Raw genomic sequence first — 24,436 nt, 5'->3', positions numbered from 1 at the left:
ATGGCATCCAGTCCTATCACTTCATGGCAAATAGATGGGGCAGCAGTGGAAACTGTGTCAGATTTTATTTTGGGGAGCTCCAAAATCACTGCAGGTGGTGACTGCAGCCATGAAATTAAAAGATGCATACTCCTTGGAATGAAAGTTATGACCAACCTAGACAGCATATTAAAAAGCAGAGACATTACTTTGCCAACAAATGTCCATCTAGTCAAGGTTATGGTTTTTCTAGTAGTCTTGTATGGATGTGAGAATTGGATTATAAAGAAAGCTGATTGCCAAAGAAGTGATGCTTTTGAACTCTGGTGTTGGAGAAGACTCTTGAGAGTTCCCTGGACTTCAAGGAGATCCAACCAGTCCATCCTAAAGGAGATCAGTCTTGAGTGTTCATTGGAAGGACTGATGCTGAAGCTGAAACTCCAATACTTTGGCTACCTGATGCAAAGAGCTGACTCATTTGAAAAGACCCTGATGCTGGAAAAGACTGAAGGTGGGAGGAGAAGGGGATGACAGAGGATGAGATGGTTGGATGGCATCACCAACTCAATGGACATGAGTTTGAGTAAACTCCAGGAGTTGGTGATGGACAGGGAGGCCTGGCATGCTGCAGTTCATGGGGTCACAAAGAGTCAGACACCACTGAGCGACTGAACTGAACTGAATCACTTTGCCATACACTTCAGACTAGTAAAAGATTATAAATTAACTATACCTCAAATAAGAAAAAGAATAGTATGTATAAGATTTAAAAGACAAGCATAAAAAGGTGGTACAGATAAAAGATATCACTTCAGTTATCTGCTGTTAAAAGAACATTTATTTATAACCACAAGCACACCCACTTGCTATGATACCACTGCTTCCCATCATTGCAGATGACATAGGTCATCATTTCCTCATCTGGGCCTGGATTCCTCACCCAACTTGGAAGGAAGAGTGTCCCTCTGGGGACGACAGTGACCTGGCAGTTGAATTTCTCACAGCCCTCGTATTTTATTTTCCTCGTCGGCGTGCCCTCCACCACTTGGGGCAGGTAATGTTCCCGTAAGGCAGATTTCATGTAGGAGGCTCTCAACTGCTTCAGTTCCTGGCTGGCGATCTCCATGGCGGTCATTTTGGCAAATTCTCTCGGAGACATGGTCCCAGAGAGCAAGTTCTGCTGCAAGTGAGAATTGCAAGGGTTCTTTAGATTGGCCATTTTGCTGCGGATGCATGTTTTGTATTTTTGGAGGTTCTTGGGATGAAGGGCAAAAACGTGTGCTTAGATTTCTTGTGCCAAGTTGGGCCACACGTGGGCTCTAGACTGGCCTGGGGAGGAAACAGTTAGAGCTTTGTACAGCAGCTCTGTGCATCTGGCTCTCACAGGCACTATGGGGTCCAGCTGCCCACTCACTGCCAGGTCAGTGGATTGAGGGTCCCAGGCACTGAAAGGCACTGCCTTAGGCTCCACTCCGCTGCAGCTATCTTCTGGCATGATCATTTCAACAGCTCCTGCCACATCTGGGGTTGTGAACAGAAAATTATACCTGGAGCCACCCCGTACCTCCTCCTCCTGATTTGGAGGAAGACCTTGATTTTCTTCTTGACTTCCACCCAGAGGAAATCGTTTAGGGCTGCCCTCCGGCTTGCAGAGAGTATCCTTATACAGCGCTCTCCATTCTGACAGCAGACGCTTGGCTTTCTGCTTCAAAGCCCCCGTGGGACAGTTTTTGAGGACTCTGTACACCGCCCTTACCACCCTCGTCTCCTGAAGGTGCTCTGGAGTCACATGCAGAGTTTCCAGCACAGTGAGGTGATGGCCGAGATCCTCAAAATTCCTTTAAGACATCAGCTGCTCGATAAGGGACTCTCTGGCCGCTATCTGGTTCTTGTCAGACATCGTTAGAGCTGCCAAGAAAAAAGGGCTTTCCATGTTCTCAAGCTTGTGTTTGCCAGGCACAGCTCCATCATACATGCATCGTGCTCTCTGCCAGTTACCTAGGCAGATAAAAAGAAGAAGAAAGTCGCTCAGTCTTGTCTGACTCTTTGTGACCCCAGAGACTATATGGTCCATGGAATTCTCCAGGCCAGAATACTGGAGGGGGTAGCCTTTCCCTTCTCCAGGGGATCTTCCCAAGCCAGGGATAGAACTCAGGTCTTCTGCATTGCAGGCAGATTCTTTTTTTTTTTTTTTTATTCTACCATCTGAGCCAGGCAGAGAGAGAGTTAGGTAATAAAAGTGGGTGTGACATGTTAGAAAATGCAATCTGCAATGCAGTATGGTTCAGTCTCAAAAGTCTGAGTCTCCATAGTTAAAAACAACAACAACAACAACAAAAATAGTGGCCCTATAAACAGCCTCTGCAGTAACAATCACTTAAAGGAGGCTTGCTGAAAGAGCTGCTGTAACTTTCCCATCTCTACTTTTACAAATGAATGCCCTTTCCAGATCAAGACTAGTCAACTCCTGTGTGTGGAATTTGGTGGTTATGTTGGGAATGAAAACATGCCAATGTCAGCGTCCATGGGGAAAGGCTGAGGAGGCCAGACTATTTTCCCCCGTGTTCAGCTATTTAAACTGAAGTCCTTGCTGATTTTATAGTTTTATTTTTTTAATATATAGCTTTTATTGGCTGTACTGTGGCTTGTGGGATCTTAGTTCTTCAACCAGGGGCTGAACCTAAACTTTTAAAAAGATGGTAATACCAGACCACCAATCTGCCTCCTGAGAAATCTGTATGCAGGTCAAGAAGCAACACATAGAACTGGACATGGAACAACAGACTGGTTCCAAATCAGGAAAGGAGTACGTCAAGGCTGTATATTGTCACCCTGCTTATTTAACTTATATAAAGAGTACATCATGAGAAATACTGGGCTGGAGGAAGCACAAGCTAGAATCAAGATTGCTGAGAGAAATAACATTAACCTCAAATATGCAGATGATACCACCCTTATGGCAGAAAGCAAAGAAGAACTAAAGACCCTCTTGATGAAAATGAAAGAGGAGAGTGAAAAAGTTGGCTTAAAACTCAACGTTCAGAAAACTAAGATCATGGCATCCGGTCCCATCACTTCATGGCAAATAGATGGGCAAACAGTAGAAACAGTGGCAAACTTTTATTTTTTTGGGTTCCAAAATCACTGCAGATGGTGACTGCAGCCATGAGATTAAAAGACACTTGCTCCTTGGAAGAAAAGTTATGACCAATCTAGATGGCATATTGAAAAGCAGAGACATGGAGAAGGCAATGGCACCCCACTCCAGTACTCTTGCCTGGAAAATCCCATGGATGGAGGAGCCTGGTAGGCTGCAGTCCATGGGGTCGCTAGGAGTCAGACACGACTGAGTGACTTCACTTTCACTTTCCACTTTCATGCATTGGAGAAGGAAATGGCAACCCACTCCAGTGTTCTTGCCTGGAGAATCCCAGGGACAGCGGAGCCTGGTGGGCTGCCATCTCTGGGGTCGCACAGAGTCAGACATGACTGAAGCGACTTAGCAGCAGCAGCAGTCACTGAAGTATTGATTACTTTCCATGGCTATCAACAGAAGGAAACTAGATTATTTTATACTGTTTTTAAAAGACAAAAGATATAAGGTATTTTAATTTCCACACTAAGAAGTAGCCGCTTCTATTTGGTGGTAAGATTTTAGTATCAGTGACTTTGTAACCTTGATTAACATCAGTGCTGTGGGTGTTCGAAAAAAAAGGTAAACTCTGACAATAGAGAATTTAGAAATCTAAAAGCCAAAATCATTTCAGGGTTAAAAAAAAAAAGTGTGGGGTGTGCTTTCTTGTATCTGAGTAAGTGTTTGTGACAGGTCAGTACAAAATATTTTTTTCCCTGCAATCTCACTCCTTAATTTGATCTTCATGCTGTTAGGATGGCATTTTCCATTCATCTCTGTTTTCCTTTAATAAAGACTAAGAGATAAGGATATTAAAACAAAAAAGAAAAGCCGAGACATTACTTTGCCAACAAATATCCGTCTAGTCAAGGCTATGGTTTTCCAGTAGTCATGTATGGATGGAGAACTGGACTATAAAGAAAGCACCAAAGAATTGATGCTTTTGAACTGTGGTGTTGGAGAAGACTCTTGGGAGTCCTTTGAACTGCAAGGAGATCAAACCAGTCCATCCTAAAGGAAATCAGTCCTGAATATTCATTGGAAGGACTGATGCTGAAGCTGAAACTCCAATACTTTGGTCACCTGATGAGAAGAATCGACTCACTGGAAAAGACTCTGATGCTAGGAAAGACTGAAGGCGAGAGGAGAAGGGGACAGCAGAGGATGAGATGGTTGGATGGCATCACTGACTCAATGGACATGAGTTTGAGTAAACTCCAGGAGATGGTCATGGACAGGGAGAGCTGGCATGCTGCAGTCCATGGGGTCTCAAAGAGTCGGACACAACTGAGCAACTGAACTGACTGACTGTGGCTTGTGGGATCTTAGTTTTCCAATCAGGGGCTGAACCTGGAGTGGAAGCATGGAGTTCTAACTGCTGGACTGCCAGGGAATTCCCTGATTTTATAGTCTTGAAGTAGGACTTTTCTGAATATAAAAGCATGAAAAACAGAGCCAAAATAAGATGCTGTTGAGAAGTCCCAAGGAATCTACAGAAATGATGAAACACCACAGGCTGGGAGGCAGCTGAACGCAGGTCAGATGGGCCCCAACAGTCACCAGGCCACACGGTGCTGACGTCTAAGTCTTCTGAACATTGGGGTCAAGGTTCTGACTCTGCAATCCAGAGGGTTTAGGACTTTGGACTAATGGGTCCCTAGGCCAGAGTTTCATTCCATTTCCTTTCTCCGCCCCCCGCCCCACCCCACCACCACTTGTAGATGTAAAAAGCTGGTTATGTCTGTGTGAACCTCATCCCGAGGAGGCAAAAGTTCATTTTATCTAACCCGTCTCTTTGTCTCTCCACCTAATGCACACAACCTTGCCTACAAAATACCCCTGGATCTGTATCTGCCTGTTTGGTCTAAATGTGAACATAAGCATTTTGATGGCAGGGATATCATCTTTTCCAGACTGCATGGACTCTTGTTTTATAGCACATGATATTAAATAACAATCACCAAAGACACACAGGTTCACAACACTGAAGTGATTACAGAGATAGTTAATGCAGTCTTCCTAGATACCATCTGACAAGTGCTGTAAAGTTTAAGGTCCTTTTAGTCAGCAATTCTATTTCTAAAAATTTACTTTAAGGAAATGAGAGATATGGAGGCTGTTTTAGTAAGAATTTTCTGCAAACTTAGAAGAAATGATGAGGTTCCAAATGTTTAGGCTTGCACATGAACATTCATAGCAGCATGGCTCATAACAGACAAAAAGTGGAAACAATCCAAATGTCTATCAACTGAGGAATCGAGAAACAAACCCTAATATATCCATACAATGGGATGTTGTCAATAAAATGAAATTCTGATACAGACAACATGGATGAGCCTTCAAAGCTTTATGCTAAATTGAAGACACAGAAGACCACATATTGTATGATTTCATTTACATGGGATGTCCAGAATACACAAATCTAGAGACAGAATGTAAATTCATGGTGGACGAGGGCTGGGATGGAGAGAATTGGGGAACCAGTGAGGTGAAATGAAGAGGTGGTGGCTATTAATGGGTACACAGCTTTTCTTGGGGGAGATACAAATTCTTCTCTCAAATTGACTGTGGTAACCATTGCACAGCTGTGAATATGATTTTAAAAAACCCATTAACTGTACACTTAAACTAGGTGAACTTATGGTATAAAAAGTGTATCTGAACAAAGCTATTATTTAAAAACAACATCGAGGGAATGCCTTGGCAGTCCAGTGACTCAGTAGTCTCACTGCTGAGGGCCTGGGTTCAATCCCTGTTCATGGGACCAAGATCCCATAAGCTGTGCAGTGTGACCAAAAAAAAAAAAAAAAAAGCTAAAAATTAAAAAAAAAACAACATCTAAAGTCCGTTTATTTTTATCTTTACTATTTTTTTCTGGTCATGCTGCACAGCTTGTGGGATCTAAAGTCTGATCCAAATTTTATTTAAAAATCACATGAGAAGAGAAAAGACTGAAAATAGATTTAAAAATTTCCTGACAGTGTTACTTTCTGAATGGCAAGCTCTTAAGTGATTTTTGTTTGTTCTTTTACTCTTTTTTTATATTTTCTATTGATGTATACACATGCACTGTTTTCCTAACCAGAAAAGTTATGGGTCTATTACAATTTCATGATAAACCCTATATGTTCCAGAGATCTGTTTACTGAAAAATGCCATGGTTCATGGATCATCCCAGTCCTACTGCCCCTTGGAATCAGGACACCAGAAGGGAAGCGCCTCACCTCACCTGTGACTGCATTCATATCGGCTCTCACCTTCCTCAGAAGCCCACTGCTGCATTGCAAACAGTTCCATCTCCCCTCAAACCTGATCCCCAAATAGGAACAGGTGATCACCCACAGCCACAACTCTGAGGTTCCTACTGGTTTTCCCCATTGCATAGTGCACATGATCAAGGTTCTGGGTCTTGTATTTTTACCACCTGGTGGTCTTTTTTATTTATTATTCTTTTTTAAAGTCAGATAACAAGAAGTCAATGGGCCACTGATTCTGGATTGTAAGTGGTATTGTCTAATTATCGAGAACTGGTACTTCAAGATCCTTGTTTTTCCATTTCTTTTTCTGAATGATCAGAATGAAGATCTATGTATTGATTAATTTTTTTGTACATAAAGTTTTATTGGAACACAATCCTACCCATTTACTTATATATTGCTCCTTTTAAAATTTTATTGTAGTTGATTTACAATGTTGTGTTAATTTCTGCTGTATAACAAAGTGATTCAGTTATACATGAATACTCTTTTTCATATTCTTTTCCATGATGGCTTATCACAGGATGTTGAATATAGTTCCCTGCGCTCTACAGTAAGACCTTGTTGTTTATCCATTTGTATACAGCAGTTTGCATCTGCTAATCCCAAACTCCCAATCCTTCCCGCCCTCACCCTGTCCTCCTGGCAACCCCAGTCTGTTCTCTATGTCTGTGAGTCTGTTTCTGTTTCATAGATAGGTTCATTTGTGTCATATTTTAGATTCCATAGATAAGTGATATCATATAGTATTTGCATTTCTCTTTCTGACTTATTCACTTAGTATGATAATCTCTAGGTTCATCCATATTGCTGTAAATGTCATTATTTCATTGAAATCCACTGCAACAGTAGAAAGGGTCTTCCTAATAATCAAAGGCCCAGTCAACAAAGAGCAGGCAAGACAGCACAGAAAAATTAAAAATACACACCCTCACTTGCTGACTTCTGCTCTCAGCACTGTCCGCTTGAGATCTCGGGACCTGGAGGAAGTCAAGCAAGGGAGTCACGACGGTCCGGTCACAAGGAGCTCAGGGCACTTGAACCCTCCCCCATGTGTGGGAACGTTTCCTAGCAAGGACTCAGTCTCCTCACGTTCTACACTCATTCTGTACATATCGTTACCTGAGAAAGCAGGATTGAACTGGGCTGGATGTCAGCAAGGGGGTTAATAAGACACTGGTCTAGAGTTCCCCCAAGGAGGTTAGGCAATCTTTAACTCAGGTGGAATTTCTCAATGAAAGGTCAGAGCTTTAAGGAGATTCTGAAGGCGAAGTTAATTGTAGCTTCAGGGCTTCAGGGAGATGGAAGCATTGTTTGTTGAAACTTTTTCTTTACTCATGGAAATCTACTGAAGTTAAAGGTTTCATATATATAAGCACTCTGCTCTTCATTTCATAACCCTTTTATTTACTGTTCCTCTACATTTAAAAATTTTTAATTGTGGTAAAAATTCACATATAATTTATGATCTTAACCATTTTGACATGGATGGTTCATTAAGTACATTGACACTGTTGTGCAACCAGCTTTTGGAATGCTAGTTGTCTTGCAAAACAAACTGCACCTGTTCAACAGCTCTCCACTTCTTTCTACCCTGCACTCCCTAGTAACCATCATTCTACTGTCTGAGTTCGACTACTTTAGATACCTCATATAAGTGGAATCATACAGTATCTGCTTTTTTTGTGTCGGGCTTATTTCACACAGCATAATGCTCTCAAGGTTCATCCACATTGGAGTGTCTGTCAGAATTTCCCTCCTTTCAAGGCTAGATAATATTCCACTGGGTGGGTAGACCACATTGTGTTATACATCCATCTGCCGACGGACACTTGAATTGCTTCCACCTTTGGGCTCTTGTCAAGAATGCTGCCATGAACATGAATGCATAAATATCTTTCTGCTTTCAATTCTGTCAGGTGTATACCCAAAAGTGGGGTTGCTGGATCATATAGGCATCCTATTTTTAATTTTTTGAGAAACTGCCATATGTATTTTTGTAAAGCCAGGCTTTATTACTTTGCCAGGCAAACAGGGAATACAGTAGGCTAGTACCTCAAGAACTGTGTGTCTCTCTTCCATATTTTCTGCAACATTTCAATGATGTCAAACTTTCTATTCTCCCGGTAGGACAGTCATGTTGATAGAAAGCAATTTATTGCCTTAGGAGGCTGTAGTATGTAAGCAACTGGGATATAAAATTTTGAGAACTTCCATAAAAAGATGAAGTAGGCTGTGTGTCCAGTTTAGAGTTCTACACAGTTCACTGAATAAATATCTGTTATGTATCTCATACACGATAGATGCTGGACCTAATGGGATACTCTCTGCCATAAAGGAGCTGACAGCCCAGCAGAACACAGACAAGAAACTGGCAAATACAAGGACAGACACCGCTGCTAAGGGGCACACGTAGGAGGGATACACAAACCAAACCTCTACTTCCTGCTATCTGGCCGGCTCCAGTTCTTATTGCTTTCACTCTCATAAGACATTTTGTTAGAGGGATCATCTTCTCTTAGAGATTTCAGCAAAAGGCTCCCTCCTTTTCTTGCTTAAGGCCCTTCAGAGGTTCCCCTCTGCTCTCAGGATGGAGCCCAAGGTCCCTGGCCAGTAGTGAAAAGCCCCTTTCCAGCCTCCTTTGTGATCTGACTGAATCACTGGCAGGCACTTGCATCCCCCAGCTCAATGCCTTTGCTCCACTAGCTCTCTGAGCCTGTGTGTGGTTCTCACTCCTGCCTGCCAATCCGTGTCATCTGGAGAACTTACACAGCCAAAACAAAAACAATGCCAGGACCTCACCCCAGACAGAATGAATTGGAATCTCTGCAGGCAGGCCTGGGCACATTGAAGCTCTCCAGGTGACTGTGATCTAAACCAGAGCCATCACCACGGCCCTGAGCACACAGGCACAACTCCTCTCCTGCAGCAGGACTGATCCAGCTCGTGGGCCTCCACCCAAAGGCAGTTCCCGATATGCTCCTGGGCTGAATGCACACCACCTCTCTGACTTCACATTCTGCTGGAGGGAGCCTCATTAAATTGTGAAATGTTTAAAACAAAAAACGTGCTATGCACAACTCGCCTGAAAACCTTTTCTACAAATTCCAACCAGCGACTGCAATGTTTTCAGTGTCACTGTGTACCCAGTCCCCTGCATTCATTCCTGCACTTACCTCCTAACAGCAGAAAGCACTGCACATGGAGTAAGTCTGTGTGCTATAGACGCTCATCTCCATCTTCACAGGTACAGGGCTACCGCCATCTTACAGAGGAGGAAACCTGTTAAGAACATCAAATATTTGTACATTTTTTCCCCCATGGTGCATATCACACTAAAGAGGAGAGTGAAAAAGCTGGCTTAAAACTCAACATTCAAAAAACGAAGATCACGGCATCTGGTCCCATCACTTCATGGCAAATAGATGGGGAATCAATGGAAAGAGTAAGGGATTTTATTGTCCTGGGCTCTAAAATCACTGCAGATGGTGACTGCAGTCATGAAATTAAAAGATGCTTGCTCCTTGGAAGAAAAGCTATGACAAACCTAGATAGCATATTAAAAAGCACAGACATTACTTTGCAAACAAAGGTCCATCTCGTCAAAGCTATGGTTTTTCCAGTAGTCATGTAGGGATGTGAGAGTTGGACCATAAAGAAAGCTGAGCACCGAAGAAATGATGCTTCTGAACTGGGGCACTGGAGAAGATTCTTGAGAGTCCCTTTGACTGCAAGGAGACAAAACCAATCCATAATAAAGGAAATCAATCCTGAATATTCATTGGAAGGACTGATGCTGAAGCTGAAGCTCCAACTTTGGCCACCTGATTCAAAGAACTGACTCATTGGAAAAGACCCTGATGCTGGGAGAGACTGAAGGCAGGAGAAGGGGAAGACAAAGGAGGCATCATTGATTCAATGGACATGAGTTTGATCAAGCTCTGGGAGTTAGTGATGGACAAGGAAACCTGGTGTGCTGCAGTCCATGGGGTCGCAAAGAGTCAGACACAACTGAGTGACTGAACTGAACTGAACTGAATCACACTAAATAATTTTTTTCTTGTCTGCATTTTCCTACAAGACCACAGAAGAATGATGTCTGTTTTATTCACTGATACACATCTGGCAAACACCTGGCCAGGGCTCACTATTACTCAACAAATTCTCCCCTCTCTGCTTGTGAGCATCATCCTTTGAACCACAGACTGGCTTGCTTGTACCCACTGCGCCTAAGCCCCTCAGTTTCTTCCATGGGAAACCAAACTTATCTCAATTTTAGTTTAGAAAATCATTTTAAAATATCCTAGTTAAAAAACAAAAGCAGCACAGTGCCTCCTGTGGGCTAATCAGGACCCCAGGAGTCAAGTCATTTGGGGATAAGGAAGGATTAGAAGGTACAGTTCCCAGAAGTATGATGAGTATGTTGAGGGGTGGAGGGAGAATGCAACATCATAGGATTAATATGAGAATTCAAAGGGATAGTCCTTACAAAGTTCTTGGAACTATGTCACACACTAAGCCCAACTGAGGATTATACAGCAATGAAGAGGAATAATATATATTCATTATATATACAATGAAGAGGTTTACATGTATCTACCATACCTGACCTTGTTTTAGAGCAGAGGTTCAGCAAACTTTTTTATAAAAGGCCAGATGGTAAATACTTTAGGCTCTGTAGTCCATCCAGCTGCAATCACCCCACTCCAGTACTGGACTGACCCATGGACGGAAGACAGTGGGCTACAGTCCATGTTCTTGAGTTGACAGCTGAGAACAGCAGCCACAAACAATAAACTCCAGTGTTCTTGCCTGTCCCAGGGATGGGGGTGGGGCTGCCGTCTATGGGGTCAGACCATAAAGAATCTGCTACTCTGCACTGTTCTTGAGAACAGCAGCCACAGACAATAAATATCAGATCGTAAAAGAATCTGCCTGCAATCAGGATGATAATCCCTGGTTGGGAAGATGCCCTGGACATGGAAATGGCAACCCACTCCAGTATTCTTGCCTAGAGAATTACATGGACAGAAGAGCCTGGTGGGCTACAGTCCATGGGGTCCCAAAGAGTCAGACACACCAGCCACAGACAATATATAAATGAACGGATATGGCTTTGCTACAATAAATCTTTTTCAAAGGCAGAAAGGCTGGATTTGGTTGCAGGCAGTGGTGTCCAACAGCAGTATAACAGCAAGCCAGACAAAGAATTTAAAACTCTCTAGTGGCCACAGAAAAAAATATAAACAGGTTTTTGAAATTAGTAATAAAGTGAGGTGAAGTCGCTCAGTCCTGTCCGACTCTTTGCGACCCCATGGACTGTAGCCTACCAGGCTCCTCCCTCCTTGGGATTTTCCCTCCATGGGATTCTCCAGGCAAGACTACTGGAGTGGGTTGCCATTTCCATCTCCATGGGATCTTCCAGACCCAGGGATTAAACCTAGGTCTCCCACATTCTAGGCAAACACTTTAACCTCTGAGCCACCAGGGAAGCCCAAAAGCTGGTAACAAATCAGCAATAACCTAGACGGGTTTAGACCTAAGATCTAAAGAGAAAAATTAAATTTCTAGTCACAACCCAGATACACCTCTCTGGCTATACAGGCAGCCTATTCCTCTATGGCGAGAAATTATGCTGTCAGGAGCGTCAGTTTCTGAAGTGGCACAATACTGCGCTAGCGCCCTTCTGCTTTATGACGACCAATAGCAAATAGCCAGCGGAAGGGACGAGGGGAAGGGACTGGCACAAGAGCCCACTCTGGCCTGGGTTCGGGTTCCAGTGGGTGGGGTGGAGCCACAAGCAAAGTCGGCTGCAAGACTTCCAAGGGTGACAGCCTGGCACCCAGCACGCAGGGAGCGGCGGCCCTGAGGGATCTACCCACGCTCAGCTGGAACAGCGGCAAAGGCGAAAGCACGTCCGGGTCACCGGGCCCGGCAACACTGAGACCCTCCCCGAGCGGGGTGGGCTTCCACTGGGAACAACTGGGTCGCCTGTGTGCAGCCAAACAGACATTGGCAAAACCTGAACACCGCTCACCGAGAAGCACGGACGAAACCCCTTAGTCCTCGGTGTCCTCGGTGCCCGAGAGGGCTTCCGGTGCCGGGGCGGGACCACGGAAGCTCAACCAATCATCCCTCAGACTGGAGAACATGGCCCGGGACTCAACGCATGCGTTATAGGAAAGTGGCGTCTGCGCAGGGCGATCTGCCGGCAAGAGGCTGGCCCCACCCCCCACCCCCCGCAGCTCCCAAAATCTGGTCCTGGTCTGGAGCCAGCAATCTGCAGCCAGCCACGAATTGAAAAAAATAAAAAGAAATAAACAAGCAGCCCCACTGTTGCTCTTGAGCATCCAAGTTTGTTGAACTACCCTTTCTGTTTCCCATCAAGACTGCGCTCGGCTAAATGTTGACAACACTTAGGACGAAAATGAGTGTACTTAACGCGGTAATTAATTCAACAAGTACTTATTGCCCCCCTCGCATGCATCAGTTGATATGAAAGCAGAAGACATTCATTAAGGAGCCTTGTGCATGCTGCGTGTCCCACCTGTACACATTCTTTCCCTGCCAGGATCCCGTAAAGACACCCTGATGGTAGGACTAGAGAAAGTGGCAGCCTTCTTTGCTGATCCTTTACTCTAGGGTAACTTGGGGGACGGTTCAAGGAAGCAGCGTGACTGTATGATTGAGCCACGTGATAAACGTTACCTAGAAGGAGGGGAGCGGAGAAGGCGATGGCACCCCACTCCAGTACTCTTGCCTGGCAAATCCCATGGACGGAGGAGCCTGGTAGGCTGCAGTCCATGGGGTCGCGAAGAGTTGGACACGACTGAGCAACTTCCCTTTCACTTTTCACTTTCATGCATTGGAGAAGGAAATGAAAACCCACTCCAGTGTTCTTGCCTGGAGAATCCCAGGGACGGGGGAGCCTGGTGGGCTGCCGTCTATGGGGTCACACAGAGTCAGACATGACCGAAGTGACTTAGCCACTTAGCCAGAAGGAGGGGAGACAGGACCAGGACTAACGCTGTAATCAGTAACACAGGAGAAGCAACTCCATCTTAAAAACTTGAAGCACTGCAGATTTATCCTAGATGTAATCTAAGAGACTAGTTTCAAAAGGCTATTGCCATGAAATTGTTTCCAGCACAAGAACAAAGTGAGACACCTATTAATCTAATTTATTGAACAGCCCCGGCTCTGTAGGGTATAAGTTAGAAGAAACTTTAAATTTTTCCTCACCACTGCCTTGAAAGACACTGTTGGCTGTCTTCCTGCATCTTGGCTGCTCTAGGGCTGGAGCTTGAGGCTTGAGCAAATCCAACAGCTTTTCTTTTCCTTCCAGTTTTATTGATATATAATTGACGTGCAACACTGTATAAGTTTGGGCTTCCTGTGAGGCTCAGTTGGTAAAGAATCTGCCTGCAATTCAGGAGACCTGGGTTCGATCCCTGGGTTGGGAAGATCTCCTAGAGAAGGGAAAGGCAATCCACTGCAGTATTCTGGCCTGGAGAATTCCATGGACTGTATAGTCCATGTGGTCACAAAGTGTTGGACACGACTGAGCAACTTTCACTTTCACTGTAAGTTTAAAATGTACAGCATAATGATTTGACTTATATACATCATGAAATGATGACCACAGTATGTTTAGTGAACATCCATCATCTCATATAAAAATAAAAGAAAAAAATTGTTTTCCTTGTGATGAAAGCTCCCAGGATTTACTCTGAACAACTTTCATATTCAACATACAGTGATTGTTAATAATCTTTATCACAGTTGTACATTATAGCCCTATTGCTAACTTGTAATTGGAAAAGGAAATGGCAGCCCACTCCAGTGTTCTTGCCTGGAGAATCCCAGGGATGGGGGAGCCTGGTGGGCTGCTGTCTGTGGGGTCGCAGAGAGTTGGACAGGACTGAAACAACTTAGCAGCAGCAGCAGCAGCAGCAGCTAACTTGTAACTGGAGGTTTGTGTGTTTTGACTACCTCCATCCAATTCCCCTTCCCATTGCCTCCCCATAGATTTTTCTAGTCACTTTCAATATAAAGAAACAATCTTAAGTTGTTAAAAAGTCCATTCTAATCAGATCTTCGATTACTTAACCAATTCAAACACCAATGCTCCCTCAGTTCAGGTGTGATCTGTAACTCTGTGGACCAGCAAAGGACACATGAATCTATTCCTTCACTGTCCTTCTTGTACCCTTTCTCGGCTTCCTGCACAATTTTCTGGTCTCTCCAGGATAAGGACAGGAAGAAGGAGGGGTAAAAAGTTTTATCTGATTAGTATTGTGGATTGAATGGTGCTGCACCTCCCCCAGAAAGATATATTCATTTCCTAACACTGGAACCTATGAATGTCACCTTATTTTTTTTAAAAAGGAGGGGGGCTCTTTATAGATATAATTAAGTTAAAGATCCTGAGATAAGATCATCTCGGATGACCTGGGTGGACCCTAACCCCAGTGATGAGTATCTTTAGAAAAGACAGAAGAGAAGACACAGAGGCAGAGGAGAAGCCATTGAAGATCAAGGTGGGCATCAGGGTGATGCAACCACAAGCCAAGAGACTCCTAGAGCCACAAGAAGCAAGGAAGGATTCTCCCCAGAGGTTTTTGGAGGAGCATGGTCCTGCCAACACTTTGAGGTTGAACTTGTAGCTCCAGAACTGAGAGAATAGATTTCCGTTGTTTGAAGCCACCCAGTTTTTTATGGCAGTGAAAGGAAACTAATTAACGATGGTGTTACCTGGCATGGGAGCACTCTGGATGCTGATATTCAAAGGCTGCCTCTTTTGTGTGCTCACTTTGGGGATATTTTTTGGAGACCCCCCTTGCTGGGGGGCCCCTACTCACCCATTCTCTGGTTCAGATGGTACAGTGGTTGACCACCAGCTCCTGCATTTAGTGGCATGTTGCACCCAGCCTTCTGTTGAGTCAGGCCACCTGCAGACAGGCCTCTTAAATGAGGTCCTTCCAGAACAACCCAGCTACTTGCTTGCTATGCACTTAGCCCTTGGGAAAGTCCTAGCAGCTCTGTCCCCCTCCCCACCCTACCACAAGCCCTGGAAGCAGAGGCTGCTCCCTCTGCCATCAGAGGTAGACTTAAGCAGCCCCTGCTAGCTCCTCACCTGTAGGGTTTTTCCAGGGAATCAAGCACCTTGTGCCCTTTCAATTCAGTTCAGGAGCATCTGTCAGTCTGTCTTGAATGGTTCTCTCAAGTTCCCCTCCACTTGCCGGGAAGGCTGGAGGAAGTTTCTAGAATTCTAACAACCATCTTCTAATTTTGTCTTCTCTTGTGCATCAGCTGAAAAGGGAGTGACAAACCACGGTTGGCAGATGTAGTGTTGGGCTCCCCACATAGCCCCATGTAGACTGTCTCTCTAGAAGAGTGCCCAGCAGGTACTTAAACACTGAGCTCTGATCTAGGTGAAATCAAAGTCAGGAAATTCCCGTTTAATATCCTCTTGCCCCAGGGGTGACCCGGAGGTCATTTCCATACCTCTTGTTCTCCTCTCCCACACCTTCTGTCCATTCTGCCCTTTCTCTGGAAGGGAAGTTCTACCACAGATTTGTGGCAACAGAGTAGGAGACAATGAAGGATCCACAAGCCAGGCTCCCATTACTTGGTGGTACATATCATTCAAGAGGCAGAGAAACAACATTGATACTACTTGGTCACTGTTGGCAGGGGAGGGCTTCACAATCCATGTAATCAGAAAAATAGAGAAAAAGTACAAAAAGAGATGGATGAAAAGAGACCAACTCAAATACCGCCGCCTGTCTATTCAGCTGACTCCCGCATTGCTGTTAATAAGTTCGATCCGAAGCCCACCCCCTGGAACGTCACTCTGTCAGTGACTTGTTACCATGAGGAACGCATCTACCTGTGATGTGGACTATTCTGTGAGAGCCCCCACTGCATTTGGTTCTCAGGGTTTTCTTTCAAAAGGATGTCGTTTTGTAAGAGCATTTCATCAGAGGAGCAGCATGCATCTGACTCTTTGTGACTATAGCCCACCAGGCTCCTCTGTCCATGGGGATTCTCCAGGCAGGAATACTGGAGTGGGTTGCCATGCCCTCCTTCAGGGGATCTTCCCAACCCAGGGATCGAACCCAGGTCTCCTGTATTGCAGGCAGATTCCTTACCATCTGAGCCACCAGGGAAGCCCAAGATGTAAGCAGTGAACTAAAATCCATTGACGTATGCTGCTTCCTTGGTCTTTTGTGCTTGTACCCCACAGCCTGAAGGCTTACTGTCCCAGATTCACCACTGTACATAGCATCCACAGACCCCCTTTCCCCACATAACAAGGGCGTGCTGCCAGAAGCGACCATTCATCAGGAACGAGAATATGAAGGAGAACCATGCTCATCCCAGGTCTTCTGAGTCTTCAGCAGGAGATGCATCTGCCCAGAAGTGTACCATTCTGATTTATGGTGCCCAAGAGAAGCAGTTTTTCCATTTCAGCCTCACTTTCCCCCCAAACAACCTACCACACTGTAGTTGCTACATCATTTGGTACATACAATAGTATTTCTGTTATTATTCATTTCAAACCTGACCCAAACACCACCTAGGTTTCTAGCTGCTGAAGACGATGAAGGTGTTCAACTCCTTGTCATGACAAGAGTAAATCACTTAGCTTGCTATGTTGGCTGGGACAATTACATGTACTCAATACCAGCTTTTATGTGACGGCGTTCATGTGGTGGACTCGGACAGGTTTTGCAACCCAGCTTTCATCCCACCTTCTGAACAGCCCATCAGGTGCCCTGCTCTGCCCTAGCCAGGGGGCAGCTACATGATCCAAGGTGGCCTGATCACACACCCTCCCTGGAAAGTGACTTTTGTGGAACAATGTGGAGAGTAACTTGGTAAGAGATTTTTCCAGCAGATGGTGGCTTCCTGATCGACAGTGGCTTTTTCCCATCCACTTCTAGCCCTGGAGCTTATTTCCAAGGCTGGGTTGCTGGGCTTTCCATCCTCACACACACTCGTCTTTCCTTACTGTAACTTCCCTTTGCTGTAGGTTAGCAGAGGTCTGTTTTCTGTCACTGGCTACCAGCAAACACTGACTCAGCCTCCATCTTAATGCAGCTGTGTGATCTGAATCATCAGAGGAGAATCCCTGATCTTACACAGTGCTGAAAGTGCCTTCTTACCTGTTCCTTGGTATTAAGGCAGTGGAAGCTACTATTACAAAAGAGTAAATATTATTTGGGCTTCTCTGGTGGCTTGGTGGTAAAGAATCTGCCTGTCAATGCAGGACCTGTAGGTTCGATCCCTGGGTCATCAGGAAGACCTCCTGGAGAAGGAAATGGCAACCTACTCCAGTATTCCTGCCTCAGAAATCCCATGGACAGAGGAGCCTAGCGGCCTACTGTCCATGGGATCACAAAAGAGTGGGACACGACTCAGTGACTAAACAACAACAATAATTACTTAGTGTGGTTACAGTTCCAGCTCTTTATTCCTTAAGCCTGAGTTTTTTTATAAGGGCGGTTTCCTTTTCATTTGTCAGAGATCAACAGAATGGGACAGAGGACAAGTCAATGTTGACAGGGTGAACAGGGAGAGAATGAGAGGCCTGCAAGCATGGATTTTCAAGAGCTCAGGGGTGAGTGACTGGAAGGTTCTGGGTACCCAGAAAGAAGCATGAGTTCACAAAACACTAGGGAGAGGAGAAATGGGATGAAGAGGAAGCAAGAGACGCTGAAGACAGCCCTCTTTGCCTTCTTCCTGCTGGCAGCCACCCACGCACATGGAAGCTGCCACGAGAGGGCACTGCGGGAACTCTGAGAGAGGAGCTGGAAACCAAGGGAGGCAAGGACCAACTGTCCCTTTCAGCGGGGGAGCTGGGGACTCCAGCTCAAATTCAGGAGGAAAAGCATTCTAAAAGGACAGTGACAGGGAGAACAAAGGGGGATGTGGAAACTTTTATCACTGTCCAGAAAGACCAACAAATGTGGCAGAGATGGGGGTCCCAGGCACCCAACAGCAGGAAAGAAGACCCTCAGGCCTGAACCCTGGGCCTGTTGAACCCACTCCTCAAGATTCCAATGCTGGGATTTCCCTTGTGGCCCAGTGGTTAAGACTCCGTGCTTCCAATGCAAGGGACCCAGGTTCCATCCCTGATTAGGGAGCTAAGATCTCATATGCTGCGTAGCATGGCCAAGAAGAGCTGGGGCGGGTTCCAAAGCCATTTATCTCCAGGCCAAGGTCCCTGGGTATCCTGGATGGCAGGCTAGGGGACATCCCCAAGGTCAAAGTCATTAGTGGCTGGATTATGCATGAGTCTGTGGAACTGCAGTCACAACCTGCCTGTATTGAGAGATGAACTCATGTCCCAAGTCAGCAGGCCCCAAGTCACACTGAAGAGGTTCATCTTAAAGAGGGGTAACACTTTCACTTATGTGAAGCAATAACCACCCCCAGAAGTCCCCCTGTGTTACTTCCTAGCACCCTTTCCAAGGGTAAACACAATGCCAACTTCCCCACCATAGATTCATTGCATCTGATCTCAAAACTCATATAAGTGGTGTGTTGGGGGGAACATATATATGGAACCACACAGTATGTACTTTGTTTGTTTGTTTTTTGTTTTTACTTTTCGGATGTGCTGTGTGGCTTTTGGGATCATAGTTTCCCAACCAGGTTTGAACCCAGGCCCTCGGCAATGAGAGCATGGAGTCCAACCACTGGACCACCAGGGAATTCCCAGGCTTCTTTTGATCAATGCCATATTTCAGAAATTCATCAGTGTTCCTGTGAGTAGTATTAGTTTGTTCATTCTCATTTCTTGCTAATATTTCCCTGAATAAATATACCAGTTTATTTATCCATTCTACTGAAAAAGGACATGATGGATATTTGAGTTGTTTTAGGATTGGGGGCAGGAGGAAAAGGGGATGACAGAGGATGAGATGGCTGGATGGCAACAGACTATGAGTTTGACTCTGGGAGTTGGTGAGGGACAGGGAGGCCTGGCGTGCTTTTTCATGGGGTCATAAAGAGTGGACATGACTGAACAACTGAACTGAACTGAGTGTGACTATTATAAACAGTGCCATGATGCGTTCCGATTGTGTATATACTCAGGAGTGGAGTCCTGGGTTGGTAAGATGTGCTGTTTTTGGTCATAAACGATGCGTGACCATAAATTAACATATCAAGTCTTCTGTACGATTTTTGTACCCGAAAAAGGCACTTCCAAATGTGTTTTGAGCAACATTGCCAGTGAAATACATATATAGGCTCTCAAAGAAATTACTGAGAAGGAAAGAGTAATTGGTTCTCACCTAATTGCACTGAATCCGCCACCCATCATGGTCTAGAAAGTGGCCACAGGGTGGGAGAAACCATAACAAACAAAACCACGACCTAGAAATGGAAAACAATTTCTATAACATTCCCAAACCGACTAGAGATATATACAGGACAAGTTTCGGTCCAAAATAGGCAGATGTAACCTTTCCATTCTAAACCCACTTTGGGGAGCCCTCCTCCGCTCCAGGAGGGGCTCTCACCACCCCACAACTGTCTCTCAGATAAAAGTCAATTTGCAAACTGTTGTACAGAGTTTTTTCACATGTGTGCTAAGGATGGAATTTTTATGAAGCAGGCTAGCATATTTAGAGATGTAAGAGTTCCCCAGAGGTCATAAATAACTACTCAATCTACAACTCTATTTTCCACAGGAAGAAAGAACCCCTATCTGTACACATTACAGAAATCCCAAATTGCTAACTGCTTTGCTGTTCCCTGGCCACACAGAATGAAGCTGCCTCCATGTAGCACAGGATAAGGCTTTGCGTGGAGACCGAACACAGTGATCTGGCATTTGCAGTCACTGTTTCACTGACTTGAAGAAGAAAAAGAAAAAGGTTGAAAATATCCCACTTACATGTGGAATCTAAAAAGATGATACAAATGAACTTATTTATAAGACAGAAACAGACTCACAGACTTTGAAAACAAACTTATGGTTACCAAAGGGGAAAGGTGAGGGGGAGGGATAAATGAGGAGTTTGGGATTAACATATACACATTTCTATAAAATAGATAATCAACAAGGACCTACTGTATAGTGCTGGGAACTCTACTCAATATTCTGTAATCACCTATATGGGGAAAGAATCTGGAAAAGAATGGATATATGTACATGTTTAACTAAACCACTGTGCTGTACGTCTGAAATACAATATTGTAAATCAACTCTACCCCAATGTAAAATACAAATAAAATTACAAAAAAATAAAAAAATTGATAGTTCTCTCTCAGAACATAGAATGCTTTTACTTTATGTCTGTTTATTTTGCAGAAACTAATTCACCTGATTTCTTCTGTCTGATTGGAAAAAGATTTAAACATTGGTCCTGGAAAAGTAAGTTCCAGAAAGCAGTAGTATCAAAGGTGAGAATGTTAGCTGCCAAGTTCTAAACTTCTCAGGAGTCCACACTGCTGCCCAGCTTTTCGCACTGCCATCCCCTCACCCAACTGACTCCTGAAAGGTGCTAAGAGGCTGCTGTCGGGAGGCCATTCTCCATGGGTCTTGTGTGTTTCTGCCCGTTTTCCGTACAAAGGCGTTGGCAGCTTTTGTTCTGTGCTGTCTTATCAAGGAGGGTGGTGGGGCACACAGCCTGGGAGAATAGAGATAGTATCTTATTTCTCAAGAGCAGATTTGTTTCCTGACAAAGCCAAAAAAACAGTCTCCTTCTAGGGCAAAGTTTGGGCAGGTGGGCTAGTGGTCCCCTTATAAGTGTGGGGCTTTCCTTAACTCAGGACTCCTCAGCTGGGACACAAACTCACCCTGTACCTGGCATCCTTCTGGATGGGCCTCTTTGTTGGCCCGCCTGCTGGGAGACTCGGGGTGGGGGGTAAGGGGCAGTGGACTGACCGAGGCCCATGCTACCTGTTGTCCCATGAGAAATAAAGTCTGTCTCTGACCCAGGAGGCTTGTCTTTTCTACTGATACCTAACAAAACTGTGACAGGTCAACTTATTAGCTTTGCAAGTAGGGCTACGGTTCTTGACATCTGAAAACATCTTCAGGTAAAAGAATTCCAGAGTAATCCCACAAGTATTCTGTGCCTGAGGAAAAAAGAAGAGCACCAAAAATATAGGTGACATCAGGCCACGCTAGAGATCAGTGCATTCTTCGGGACGCATCAAGTGCCCGAGCTGAAGGTATTCCTCCTTGTTTAGGAGAGGAGCAGGTGTGATGGGGAAGGGGCAGAAATGAGTGGGAGTTAGTGTCCAGAGGAGGGAGCCCATAACAGCGAGGGGGGAGAGAGTGGGAGAGGATGAATGACAAGGGGAGTTCCATGTTGAGTAGTGGCCAGGGTCCACAGGTATGGGAGTCGTGGCTGAAATATTTTTCCTTAGGTTCGCCAAAGGAATCCAATGGGATTCCGTGCTGCTGCAGGCTACAGATCCATGATTATAGGCTGTGGACTGGAATTCAAAACAAGATATTGGTGTTTAACGTCCAAGAAGTTAGTCCCAAAGACTGTGTTCTTGCAGTGGACATGGCAAGGCAGCCCTCTGGGGCTCAGGAAGAATGGTCACATGACATCGGATTGTGTTTTGTTTGGAATCCTAGATAGGCCAAGAGAGGATTTCTTTTTGTCTCATGTAACGTCAAGCAGTGACCAGTGTGGGACAGCGTAGACATGCCACCATGTCATCAGGAACCCAGCTTTCCTCCAGCTGTGTACTCCACCATAGGCTGTGGCCCTTGCCCACATGGTCACAAGGCAGCTCCCAGAGCTCCTGCCTTCACAATCACATTGCAGGCAGGAAGGAGGGAGGGAAATGGCAAAAGGAGCTGCCAGCTGAGAGCCTTCTTTAATGATCCTTCCTGGAAGCCTCACCAATGACTTCAGTGAGCCCCTCCATCTGTAGGAGAGGTTGGGAAACACAGCCTTTTAGTTGAACACATTGCAGTCCCCCCATATATATTTATACATGGTCATACTGGTAAGGAAAAAGGTGAGAAAGGCTATTGGGTAGGCAACTAGAAGTCTCTGCTACAGATACTAGAGAAATGTGCAATATTACTAAATTCGATTTAAATCAGCTTCATATTGATTTTCTCCCTATATGTAACATAATTGCAGGCCTCCCTATTTCATTTCAGTTTAACATCTCTTCCTATCACATGGGTTACTGGGGCACTGACTGGCCTTCACTGCACAGCCTCCTCTCTATCTTCCTTTACTCTAAGCCATGACTATGCTCTCAAATTTCCCTGGTCACTGAGGAGACACGGTGGGGGAGGTCTTCTTCAGGTTCTAGCACCGTCATATAATAGAAATCACTTGTGTCGGTCAACTTTTGCCATGTAACAAACCACCCCACATTTTCATTTTCGCACCTTAACACAACCATTTTATAATGTTATTATGTCTTACAATTCTGTGGGCTGATTTCACTAAGCCAGGCAGTTCTTCATCTGGTCTCACTAGAAACACTGTTTTGGGGGTTTCTGTAACTAGTAGTTATCCTAACAGATCCCACAGTCCTGTGTCGACTTTCTATGGGAAAAGAACTTCACACTAAACGAAAACAATGTATTTTTCCCACCATCTTAAAAGGTTGATTTAAACCCTTGGTAATCCTTCTTTTTGTCTTTTTTTTTTCTTTTAAATAATCCTTCTTATTTAAAAGAAAAAGACAAAGAAGAAGAAGGATTACTATAAGTTTCAATATAAAAAAACTTTAAGAAAAAGGCTACAAATTTTTAGGGTTAGTAGGTGGACACATTCTCGCTTTCCTTCCTTTTACAGGTCAATTCCTTTGTCACTTCCAGGGCTAACAGGCAAATATCTGGGGAATCTTCTGTTTGGGAGCTGTCCTGAACCACCTTCCAACCTAGAATCTTAAAACAAAATATACTTTTATCCACAGGAATGTACACTCAGGATTCATTACCACACAAAGAAGTTCTTGAATTTGGAAGAAAAGAGAAATAGACAAGAGAAAAAGACAAAATAGTCTTTTTGGAACCTGGTTACTAGAATAATTTTGATTTTAGATAATTCTTGAGACCTTTAATTCAACAACTTAAGCTAATTAGCATCATAGTTATGAGGCCTAAGAAAGCAGTTGTGTGTTTCCATAATAGCAAGTAATTTTAAGAATTTTTAAGAATATAAGTTAAAAATAATGTGTGTTTTCACAGAAAAAAGAATATAAAACACATTTTCTAGCAAAGCAAATAACGATACACATAATTAAACATACAATCAACAACATATTTTCTTACTTAGACAAACTTAAACCATGACACAAGGTGATTATTTGGATATTATTATTACAAAGGACTTAAATATACAAACTTGGTTGTGAAAGATCTGACTAAGCCTCTTGGGTAAAAGTCTAGGAGAAGGCAATGGCACCCCACTCCAGTACTCTTGCCTGGAAAATCCCATGGATGGAGGAGCCTGGTGGGCTGCAGTCCATGGGGTCATAAGAGTCAGACACCACTTAGCGACTTCACTTTCATTTTTCACTTTCATGCATTGGAGAAGGAAATGACAACCCACTCCAGTGTTCTTGCCTGGAGAATCCCAGGGATGGAGGAGCCTGGTGGGCTGCCATCTATGGGGTTGCACAGACTCGGATATGACTGAAGCGACGTAGCAGCAGCAGCAGCATGATGTTATAGTTTCCAAGAAGTGCCATAAAAATCAAATAGTTAAACATTTCTCTGTGTTGCTTTTTTTTTTTTTTTTGGGTAATTCTAGAAATGTTACATAAAGTGGTTCACCAAATCATGTAGACACATCACATGTACTGGGGTGGGGAGGGCTGAACTGATGCATCCAAGTTTTATAGACTCAGAAATGAATGAGAAGATACAATGGTACTATATTTAAAGCAAATATCAGTATATCATATAAAAGAAAGGTATCTTACAATAATGAGTCTGTTTGAACACCACAATTTCTAAAATGTAGGGGGGTGACCTATGATATATTGTCAAAAAACTGAAAACTGACATAAAAGCCAAATATAAAGATATAAAAGATAACAGTAACATTCAACCATCCACAGG

The 24,436-nt window shown here is 44.2% G+C and overlaps 1 pseudogene; it reads right to left on the bottom strand.

Moving 5' to 3' along the window:
- Positions 1-820: 820 nt before the first annotated feature.
- Positions 821-11,059, bottom strand: LOC102271895 (transcription elongation factor A N-terminal and central domain-containing protein-like; annotated as a pseudogene).
- Between the last annotated feature and the right edge of the window lie 13,377 nt (positions 11,060-24,436).

Source organism: Bos mutus, unplaced genomic scaffold (assembly GCF_027580195.1).
Source record: "Bos mutus isolate GX-2022 unplaced genomic scaffold, NWIPB_WYAK_1.1 CTG601, whole genome shotgun sequence".
NCBI lineage: Eukaryota > Metazoa > Chordata > Mammalia > Artiodactyla > Bovidae > Bos > Bos mutus.
This window is presented reverse-complemented; position numbering and strand designations above follow the sequence as displayed.